The sequence below is a fragment of the Papio anubis genome, unplaced genomic scaffold, assembly GCF_008728515.1.
Source record: "Papio anubis isolate 15944 unplaced genomic scaffold, Panubis1.0 scaffold1324, whole genome shotgun sequence".
Lineage (NCBI taxonomy): Eukaryota > Metazoa > Chordata > Mammalia > Primates > Cercopithecidae > Papio > Papio anubis.
This window is the reverse complement of record NW_022161275.1, coordinates 9,332-19,015: the sequence shown is the minus strand read 5'-3', so window position 1 is coordinate 19,015 and position 9,684 is coordinate 9,332. Positions and strand designations below refer to the sequence as shown.

At 39.7% G+C, this 9,684-nt stretch overlaps 1 pseudogene; it reads right to left on the bottom strand.

Annotated features, from left to right (window-relative positions):
- Window positions 1–206: 206 nt before the first annotated feature.
- LOC116272595 lies at window positions 207–8,568 on the bottom strand (annotated as a pseudogene).
- Window positions 8,569–9,684: the final 1,116 nt, after the last annotated feature.

The following is a 9,684-nucleotide window of genomic DNA, read 5'->3' as shown; positions in this document are numbered from 1 at the left end:
AAGAAGTTTCTCAGAAAGCTTCTTTCTCTTTGTTATCGGAGGTTATTTCATTTGGCCCTATATTCTTCAAAGTGATAAGAAATATCTGTTCTCAGATTCCACAGAAGTAAGGCTAGGAAAGAGATCCACGAAATGCAGATGTAACTCTTTGGAATGAATGAACAGAACACTAAGCAGTTTCTCAGAAAGCTTCTTTCCAGATTTCATCAGAGGATATTTCCTTTTTCACCATAGCCGTCTATGGGCTTCCAAATATCACTTTGCCATTTCCACAAGAACTGTCTTAGCGAAAGGCTTCTTGAGGGGAAAGCTGTAACTCTGTGAGATGATTTCACAGAACACAAAGCAGTTTCTCAGAAACCTTCTCTCCAGATTTCATCGGAGGATATTTCCTTTTTCACCATAGCCCTCTATGGGCTTCCAAATATCACTTTGCCAATTCGACAAGAACAGTCTTAGCGAAAGGCTTCTTGAATTGAAAGCTTTAACTCTGTGAGATGATTTCACAGAACCCGAAGAAGTTTCTCGGAAAGCTTCTTTCTCTTTGTTATCCGAGGATATTTCCTTTGGCCTTATATTCTTCAATGGGATCCGAAATCTCTGTTCTCAGATTCCACAGAAATAAGGCTAGCAAAGAGATCCACGAAATACAGATGTAACTCTGGGAGATGAATTAACAGAACACTAAGCAGTTTCTCAGAAGGTTTCTTTCCAGATTTCATCTGAGGATATTTCCTTTTTCACCGTAGCCCTCTATGGGCTTCCAAATATCACTTTGCCAATTCCACAAGAACTGTCTTAGCGAAAGGATTCTTGAGGGGAAAGCTGTAACTCTGTGAGATGATTTCACAGAACACAAAAGTTCCCAGACATCTTCTTTCTCTTTGTTATCGGAGGATATTTCCTCTGGCCCTATAGTCTTCAAAGGGATCCGAAATATCTGTTCTCAGAATCTACGAAATAAGGTTAGCAAAGAGATCCAAAAGAAATACAGGTGCTCTGTGAGATGAATTAATAGAACACTAAGCAGTTCTCAAGCTTCTTGAATTTCATCTGAGGATATTTCCTTTTCACCATAGCCCTCTATGGGCTTCCCAATATCACTTTGCCAATTCCTAGAACTGTTTTGAAAGGTTTCTTGGGGTGGCTGTAACTCTGTGAGATGATTTCACAGAATTCCAGAAGTTTCTCAAAGCTTCTTTCTCTTTGTTATCGGAGGTTATTTCCTTTGGCCCTATAGTCTTCAAAGGGATAAGAAATATCTGTTCTCAGATTACACAGAAATAAGGCTAGGAAAGAGATCCACGAGGAAATGCAGGTGCTAACTCTGTGGGAATGAATGAACAGAACACTCTGCGGTTTCTCCAGAGCTTCTTTCCAGATTTCATCGGAGGATATTTCCTTTTTCACCATAGCCCTCTATGGGCTTCCAAATATCACTTTGCCATTTCCACAGAACTATCTTGTGAAAGGCTTCCTGAGGAAAGCTGTAACTCTGTGAGATGATTTCACAGAACAAAGAAGTCTCTCAACTTCTTTCTATTAGTTATCGGAGGATATTTCCTTTGACCTAGTCTTCAAATGGATCCGAAATATCTGTTCTTAGATTTTTACAGAAATAAGGCTACCAAGAGATCGAAATACAGATGTAACTCTGTGGGATGAATTAAAGAGAACACTAAGCAGTTCTCAGAAAGCTTCTTTCAGTTCTTCGGAGGATATTTCCTTTTCACCTTAGCCTTCTATGGCCCAAATATCACTTTGCCAATTCGACAAGAACTGTCTTATGAAAGGCTTCTTGAGGAGCTGTAACTCTGTGAGATGATTTTTACAGAACACAAAGAAGTTTCTCAGACAGCTTCTTTCTCTTTCTTGTCGGATGATATTTCCGCTGGCCCTATAGTGCCCAGAAAGGGATCGAAATATCTGTTCTCAGATTCCACAGAAATAAGGCTAGCAAAGAGATACACGAAATACAGATGTAACTCTGTGAGATGAATTAACAGAAAACTAAGCAGTTTCTCAGAAAGCTTCTTTCCAGATTTCATCGGAGGATATTTCCTTTTTCACCATAACCCTCTATGGGCATCCAAATATCATATGGAAATTCCACAAGAACTATCTTAGCGAAAAGGCTTCTTGAGGGAAAGCTGTAACTCTGTGAGATGATTTCACAGAACACAAAGTCTCATAAATCTTCTTTCTCTTTGTTATCGGAGGATATTTCCTTTGGCCCATAGTCTTCAAATGGATCGAAATATTAGTTTACTCCTATTCCATAGAAATAAGGCTAGCAAAGAGATCCACGAAATAGAAACTCAATGAGATAAATTAACAGAACACTAACCAGTTTCTCGTGGTTTCTTTCCAGATTGCATGGGAGGATGTTTCTTTTTCACCCCTAGGCCTCTATAGACTTGAGATATCCTTTGTGAATTCCACAGAAACTCTCTTAGCAGAAAGGTTTCTTGGGGAACCTGTAACTGTGTGAGATGATTTCACAGAACACAAAGCAGTTTCTCCGAAACCTTCTCTCAGATTTCATCAGAGGATAATTCCTTTTCTGCCCTCTATGGGCTTCCAAATATCACTTTGCCAATTCCACAAGAACTGTCTTAGCTTCTTGAGGGGAAGCCTGTAACTCTGAGATGATTTCACAGAACAAAAGAAGTTTCAGGCTTTCTTTCTCTTTGTTATGGAGGATATTTCCTTTGGCCTTATAGTCTTCATAGGGATTAATCTGTTCTCAGATTCCCGCAGAAAACAGGCTAGCAAAGAGATCCACAGAAATAGAGATGTAACTCTGTGAGATGAATTAACAGAACACTAAGCAGTTTCTCAGCTTCTTTCAGATTTCATTTTGAGGATATTTTTCATAGCCCTCTATGGGCTTCCAAATATCACTTTGCCAATTCCACAAGAACTGTCTTAGCGAAAGGCATCTTGAGGGGAAAGCTGTAACTCTGTGAGATGATTTCACAGAACACAAGGAGTTTCCCAGACATCTTCTTTCTCTTTGTTATCTTAGGATATTTCCTCTGGCCTACTCAGTCTTCAAAGGATCAAAATATCTGTTCTCAGATTCCACAGAAATAAGGTTAACAAAGAGATCCCTGAAATACAGATGTAACTCTGTGAGATGAGAATTAACAGAACACTAAGCAGTTTCTCATAAAGCTTCTTTCCAGATTTCATCTGAGGGAAATTTCCTTTTCTGTAGCCCTCTAAGAGCTTCCCAGTATCTTTTGCCAATTCCACAAGAACTCTTAGCGAAAAGTTCTTGAGGTGAAAGCTGTAACTCTGTGATGATGATTTTACCACAGAACCCGAAGAAGTTTCTCAGAAAGCTTCTTTCTCTTTGTTATAGCCAGGTTATTTCTTTGGCCCTAAATTACTGAGTTGAAATATCTCTTCCATAGATTCCCAAGGCAGGCTAGGAAAGAGATCACAGTAAGATGTAAATACTAACAGAATGGACCAGAAAGAACACTAAAGCGTTTCTCGGAAGCTTCTTTCAGATTTTCATCGAGACGATATTTCCAGCACTGCCATAACCCTCTAAGGGGCTGAAATATCACACTTGCCATTTCCACAAGAACTGTCTTAGCGAAAGGCTTCTTGAGGGAAAGCTGTAACTTTCTAACAGATGATTCACAGAACACAAAAAAGGTTCCCAGAACATCTTCTTTCTCTTTGTTATGCGGGATGTTTCCTTGCGCCTATAGTCTTCAAGGTATCCGAAGTATCTGTTCTCAGATTCCACAGAAATAAGGGGTAGCAAACAGCTCAAGAGCACAGATGTAACTCTGTGAGATGAAAAGATTAACAGAACCAAAGCAGTTTCTCCAGAAACCTTCTTTCCAGATTTCATGGAGGATATTTCTTTTCACCATTACACTCAGGGCTTTGAAATATCACTGTGCAAATTCCACGGAACTGTGCTTAGCGAAAGGCCTCTTGAGGGCAAAGCTGTAACTCTGTGAGATGATTTCACAGAACACAAAAGTTTCTCAGGGCTTCTTTCTCTTTTATCGGGAGGATATTTCTTTGGCCCTAAGTGCTGCAGTTGAAATATCTGTTGTCAGATTCCATAGAAATAAAGGCTGCTTAAAGAGATCCGCTGAGGCCACAGATGTAACTCATGAGGATGAATTAAAGAGAACACTAAGCAGTTTCTCAAGCTGCTTTCAGATTTCATAGGGCATGTTCCTTTTTTCACCATAGCCCTCTATGGGCTTCCCAATATCACTTTGCCAATTCGGCAAGAACTGTCTTAGTGAAGAGCTTCTTGAGGGGAGAAAGCTGTAACTCTGTGAGATGATTTCAAAGGCAAAGAAGTTTCTCCAGACAGCTTCTTTCTCTTTGTTATTGGAGGATATTTCCTTTGGCCCTATAGTCTTCAAAGGGATAAGAAATCATCTGTTCTCAGATCCACAGAAATAAGGCTAGCAAGAGATCACAAAATACATGGTGTAACACTGTGAGATGTGAATTGACAGAACACTAAGCAGTTTCTCCAAAATCTTGCCTCCAGATTTCATCCTGAGGATATTTCGCACTGCCATAGCCCTCTATGGGCTTCCAAATATCACTTTGCCAATTCCACAAGAATTTGTCTTATCAGAAGGGCGGTGGCTTCTTAAACTCTATGAGTGGATTTCCACAGAACCGAAGAAGTTTTCTCAGAAAGCTCTTTCTCTTTGTTATCCGGAGGGATATTTCCTTTGGCCCTATAGTCTTCATAGGAATTCAGAGAATATCTGTTCTCAGATTCCACAGAAATAAAGGCTAGCAAATTGATCCTGAAATGCAGATGCTTGTGAGATGATTAACAGAACACTAAGCGGTTTTACTCAAACTTCTTTCAGGTTTCATCTGAGGATATTTCCTTTTCACCATAGCCCTCTATGGGCTTTTAAACTATCCGCTTTTAATTAGATAAGAAATGTCTTAGCGAAGTCTTCTTGAGGAGAAAGCTGTAACTCGTGAGATGATTTCACAAGAACACAAAGTTGCTCAAAAGCTTCTTTCTCTTTGTTATCGGAGTATATTTCCTTTAGCCCTATAGTCTTCATAGGGATCACGATATATCTGTTCTCAGTCTCCACAGAAATAATGCTAGCCGAGATCCACGAAGTACAGATGTACCTCTGTAAGATGAATTAACAGAACAATAGTGTAGTTTCTCAGAACTGCTTCCTTCCAGGTTTCATAGGAGGATATTTCCCTTTTTCACCATAGCAGTCTAAGGGCTTCCAAATATCACTTTGCAATTAGAGCAAGAACAGTCTTGCTCCAGGCTTCTTGAGGTAAGCTATAACTCTGTAAGGATGTTCACAGAACCCGAGACATGAAGCTTCTTCTCTTTGTTATGGATATTTCCTTTGGCCCTATAGTCTTCATGAGGGATTGAAATGTCTGTTCTCAGATTCCACACAAATAAGGCTAGCAAAGAGATCATGAAATACAGATGTAACTCTGTGAGATGAATTAATAAGAACACTAAAGTTTCTCAAGCTTCTTTCCAGATTTCATCTGAGGATATTTTCCTTTTCACCACTAGCCCTCATGACTTAAATATCACTTTGCCAATTCGACAAGAACTGTATTAGCGAAGGCTTGAGGAGACTGTAACTCTGTGAGATGATTTCACAGAACACAAAGTTTCCCATACATCATCTTTCTCCTTGTTATGCATAGGATATTTCCTTTGGCCCTATAGTCTTCAATGGGATCGAAATATCTGCTCTCAGATTCCACAGAAATAAGGCTAGCAAAGAGATCCACAGAAATACAGATGTAACTCTGTGAGATGAATTAACAGAACACAAGGCAGTTTCTCCAGAAAGCTTCTTTCAGATTTCATCTGAGGATATTTCCTTTCACCCATATCCCTCATGGGCATCCAAATATGACTTTGCCAATTCCACAACAAGTGTCTTGAGCTTCTTGAGGGGAAAGCTGTAACTGCCTGAGATGATTTCACAGAACCCAAAGAAGTTTCCCAGACATCTTCTTTCTCTTTGTTATCGGAGGATAATTTCCTCACAGCCTTATAATCCCTCAAAGGGATCAAATATCTGTTCTCAGATTCCACAGAAATAAGGTTAGCAAAGAGATCCACGAGAAATACAGATCTTAACTCTGTGGATGAATTGACAGAACACTAAGCAGTTTCTCTCAAGCTTCTTTCCAGATTTCCTTCAGATATTTCCTTTTTCACCATAGCCCTCGATGGGCTTCCAATATCACTTGCCAATTCCACAAGAACTCTCTCTTAGCGAAAGGTTTCTTGAGGTGGCTAACTCTGTGAGGTGATTTCACAGAACCGAGGAGAAGTTTCTCAAGCTTCTTTCTCTTTGTTATCGGGAGTTATTTCCTTTGGCCCTATAGTCTTCAAAGGGATAAAAATTATCTGTTCTCAGATTCCACAGAAATATGGCTAGGAAAGAGATCCACGAAATGCAGATGTAACTCTGTAGAATGAATGAACAGAACACTAAGCAGTTTCTCAGAAAGCTTCTTTCCAGATTTCTTCGGAGGATATTTCCTTTTTCACCATAGCCCTCTGTGGGCTTCCAAATATCCACTTTGCCATTTCCACAAAAGAATTTGTCTTAGCGAAAGGCTTTCTTGAGGGGAAAGCTGTAACTCGGTTAGATGATTTCACAGAACACAAAGAAGTCTCTCTGAAAGCTTCTTTCTCTTTGTTATCGAGGAGGATATTTCCCTTGGCCCTATAGTCTTCAAATGGATCCGAAATACTGTTCTCCTATTCCACACAAATAAGGCCTTAAAGAGATCCCACAGAAATACAGGTGTAACTCTGTGAGATAAATTAACAGAACACTAAGCAGTATCTCATAAAGTTTCTTTCCAGATTTCATCAGGATATTTCCTTTTCACCCGTAGACCTCATGGGCTTCCAGATATCCTTGTCGAATTCCACAAGAACTCTCTTAGCGAAAGGCTGAGGGAAAGCCTGGCAACTCTGTGAGATGATTACACAGAACAAAGCAGTTTCTCAGAAAGCTTCTTTCCAGATTTCATGTGAAAGGATATTTCCTTTTTCACGCAGCCCTCATACGGGCTTCCAAATATCACTTGCCAATTCGACAAGAACAGTCTTAGCGAAAGGCTTCTTGAGGTGAAAGCTGTAACTCTGTGGATGATTCCGCAGAACCCTGAAAAGAAGTTTCTCGGAAAGCTTCTTTCTCTTTGTTATCGAGGAGGATATTTCCTTTATTTCATAGTCTTCATAGGGATTTGAAATGTCTGTTCTCAGATTCCACAGAAAAAGGCCTTAAAGAGATCTGAAAGAGAGATGTAACTCTGTGATCTGAATTAACAGAACACTAAGCAGTTTCTCAGAAAGCTTGTTTCAGATTTCCATCTGAGGATATTTTCTTTTTCACCGCTAACCCTCTATGGAAGCCAAATATCACTTTGCCAATTCCACAAGAGAACTGTCTTGGCAGCCTTCTTGAGGGGAAAGCTGTAACTCTGTGAGATGATTTCCTGGGAACACAAAGTTTCAGACATCTTCTTTCTCTTTGTTATCACAGACATTTCCTTTGGCCCTATAGTCCTTCAAGCGGGATCGAAATATCTGTTCTCAGATTCCACAGAAATAAGGCTATAGCAGAGGATCCACTAAATACAGGTGTATCTCTGGGAGATGAATTAACAGGGTACTAAGCAGTTTCTCAGAAAGCTTCTTTCAGATTTCATCTGAGGATATTTCCTTTTCACCATAGCCTTCTAGGGGCTTGCAAATATCACTGGGCAAATTCCACAGGAACTCTCTTAGCGAAAGGCTTCTTGAGGGGAAAGCTGTAACTCTGTGAGATGATTTCACAGAACACAAAAAAGTTTCCCAGACATCTTCTTTCTTTTTGTTATCGCAGGATATTTCCTTTGGCCCTATAGTCTTCAATGGGATCCGAAATATCTGTTCTCAGATTCCACAGAAATAAGGCTAGCAAAGAGATCAACGAAATACAGATGTAACTCTGTGAGATGAGTTAACAGAACACGAAGCAGTTTCTCAGAAAGCTTCTTTCCAGATTTCATCTGAGGACAGTTCCTTTTTCACCATAGACCTCTATGGGCTTCCAAATATCACTTTGCCAATTCCACAAGAACTCTCTTAGCGAAAGTTTTCTTGAGGTGAAAGCTATAACTCTGTGAGATGATTTCACAGAACCTGAAGAAGTTTCTCAGAAAGCTTCTTTCTCGTTGTTATCGGAGGTTATTTCCTTTGGCCCTATAGTCTTCAAAGGGATAAGAAATATCTGTTCTCAGATTCCACAGAAATAAGGCTAGCAAAGAGATCCACGAAATGCAGATGTAACTCTGTAGAATGAATGAACAGAACACTAAGCAGTTTCTCAGAAAGCTTCTTTCCAGATTTCATCGGAGGATATTTATTTTTTCACCATAGCCCTCTGTCGGCTTCCAAATGTCACTTTGCCATTTCCACAAGGACTGTCTTAGCGAAAGGCTTCTTAAGGGGAAATCTGTAACTCCGTGAGATGATTTCATAGAACACAAACAAGTTTCTCGGAAAGCTTTTCTCTTTGTTATCGGAGGATATTTCCTTTGGCCCCTATAGTCTCATAGGATTCGGAAATGTTCGTTCTCAGATTCCACAGAAATAAGGCTAGCAAAGAGATCCACGAAATACAGATGTAATCCTGTGAGACGACTTAACAGAACACCTGGGCAGTTTCTCAGGAAAGCTTCTTCCTTCCAGATATCATCAGAGGATAATTCCTTTTTTCACCATAGCCCCTATGGGCTTCCAAATATCACTTTGCCAATTCCACAAAAACTGTCTTAGCGAAAGGCTTCTGAGGAAGCTGTAACTCTGTGAGATGATTTCACAGAACACAAAAGTTTCCCAGACATCTTCTTTCTCTTTGTTATCGCAGGATATTTCCTTTGCCCTATAGTCTTCAAAGGATCCGAAATATCTGTTCTCAGATTCCAAGGTAGAAATAAGCAAGAAGTAAAGAGATCCACGAAATACAGATGTAACTCTGGAGATGAATAAACAGAACACTGAACAGTTTCTCAGAGCTTTTTCCAGATTTCATCTGAGGATATTTCCTTTTCACCATAGCCCTCTATTGGCTTCCAAATATCACTTTATGATTTCCACTAGAACTCTCTTAGCGAAAGGTTTCTTTGGAGGTGAAAGCTGTAACTCTGTGAGATGATTTGACAGAACACAAAGAAGTTTCTCAGACAGCTTCTTTTCTCTTTGTTATCGGAGGATATTTTGGCCATATATACTCTTCAAAGGGATCCGAAATATCTGTTCTCAGATTCCACAGAAATAAGTACAGCAAAAGAGATCCAAGAAATACAGATATAACTCTGTGAGATGAATAATGAACACTATCCACCCCTCAGAAACCTCTTTCCAGATTTCATCGGAGTATATTTCCTTTTTTCACCATAAACCTCAAAGGGCTTCCAAATATCACTGTGCAAATCTCCACAAGAACTGTCTTGAAGAAAGGCTTCTGAGGGGGAAGGTAACTCTGTGAGCTGATTTCATGAACACAAAGTAGTTTCTCAGAAAGCTTCTTTCTTGTTATCGGAAGATAGTTCCTTTAGCCCTATAGTCTTCAAAGGGATCCGAAATATCTGTTCTCAGATTCCACAGAAATAAGGCTA